This window comes from Microcaecilia unicolor, chromosome 11, assembly GCF_901765095.1.
Source record: "Microcaecilia unicolor chromosome 11, aMicUni1.1, whole genome shotgun sequence".
Classification (NCBI taxonomy): domain Eukaryota; kingdom Metazoa; phylum Chordata; class Amphibia; order Gymnophiona; family Siphonopidae; genus Microcaecilia; species Microcaecilia unicolor.
This window is the reverse complement of record NC_044041.1, coordinates 52,689,612-52,691,352: the sequence shown is the minus strand read 5'-3', so window position 1 is coordinate 52,691,352 and position 1,741 is coordinate 52,689,612. Positions and strand designations below refer to the sequence as shown.

Genomic DNA, 1,741 nt, shown 5'->3' with positions numbered 1-1,741 from the left:
ACTCTCCCTAGTACTGTGTTGTGTTACTTCCAGCGGGGAGATCTGTCTGCCGGATGCACCCTCCCTCCCACGCACTTCCTGCTGCCAAGAAGGGGGCGGTTCTTCTAACTTGAGTTGTCGCACGTTCCGTTTCTCTAACGGCGGCCGTTGGCTGATTGGAACTCTTCAAGTGGACGCTGAAGCGCCGAATTAGCCGTAATCATGCCGCAGATTATGATAAAGGGCGAGGTGTGGCGCAACACCGAGGATGAAATTCTTACAGCAGCTGTTATGAAATATGGCAAAAACCAGTGGTCTCGAATAGCTTCCTTGTTGCACAGAAAATCAGCAAAGCAGTGTAAAGCTCGATGGTACGAATGGCTGGATGAAAGCATCAAAAAGACAGAATGGTCACGTGAAGAAGAGGAAAAATTATTACATCTAGCCAAACTAATGCCAACCCAGTGGAGAACCATAGCACCAATCATCGGAAGAACAGGTGCACAGTGTTTAGAACATTATGAATTCCTACTAGATAAAGCTGCACAGAGAGATAATGAAGAAGAAACAGTAGATGATCCTCGGAAACTTAAACCTGGAGAAATTGATCCAAACCCAGAAACAAAACCAGCCAGGCCTGATCCAGTTGATATGGATGAAGATGAACTTGAGATGCTTTCAGAGGCAACAGCTCGTCTGGCCAACACACAGGGAAAGAAGGCTAAAAGGAAAGCCAGAAAGAAGATGCTGGAGAGGAGGCCAAGTGGAAGGGGCGATCAGGGGGAGACACTGGATATGCTGGAAAAGTAGATGGAGGATATACTGGCCACAGAAGAAGGTGGAAGGGGAGATCCTGGAAAAGTAAAGTAAAGAAATAAATGGAAAGGAAGCCCTGGAAACGGAGTTAAGAGGACAGATAGCAGCAGAATCGGATACTGGGCCAGCATGATCAGAAAAACAAAGTCACCAGACAACAAAGGTAGAAAAAATCATTTTATTTTCATTATAGTGTTTGGAATATGTCCACTTTGAGAATCAGGTGCTCAACATTAAAAGTTTATATTTATTTACTTATTTATGGTATTTTATCCCACATTAAACATGAATTAGATTGGAACCTGGGATCATTTAATTTTTTTTCCTGCAGTAATGCATTGTCCCCCCCCCCCCCCCAGGCTCTCTACCCGGCTATAGCCAGCTCTGCAATTTTGGGGTGGGAGGGCGCAGAGGTGGATGGGGGGGCACAGAGGTGGACAGGGGGGGCGCAGAGGTGGATGGGGGGGGGGTGCAGAGGTGGACCGGGGAGAGAGCCTGTTGTTAAACATTTACCAGCACACCACTGCTGGTAAGCCTCTTTTAACTAATATTTCAAGATTTATCTATGACCAACAATGGCCAGGTTTCGCCGGATTGCGTCAGGGTCAATGGATTTTTTTTTAGTGCCGCTAGAACTTCATCTGGTTTCAAGAGGCTTCTTTCATTGATTACTTCATGAATTGATGTATGATTGTTTGTATAGGACGAGAACGACTGTTTTGGCTTTGTATGTTTAACATACACCCAACATGGAATGGAGGAGTGACCTAGTGGTTAGAGCACCAGTCTTGCTATCCAGAAGTGGCCAGTTCAAATCCCACTGCTGCCTCTTGTGACTTTGGGCAAATCACTTAACCTTCCATTGCCTCAGGTACAAAATTAGATTGTGACCCATCCAGGGACAGGGAAATATCCAGTGTACCTGAATGTAGCTCACTTTGTGCTA

General features: G+C 45.7%; 1 pseudogene; it reads left to right on the top strand.

Annotated features, from left to right (window-relative positions):
- The first annotated feature begins 201 nt into the window (after positions 1 to 201).
- On the top strand, positions 202 to 789 carry LOC115480033 (annotated as a pseudogene).
- The last annotated feature ends 952 nt before the right edge of the window (positions 790 to 1,741 follow it).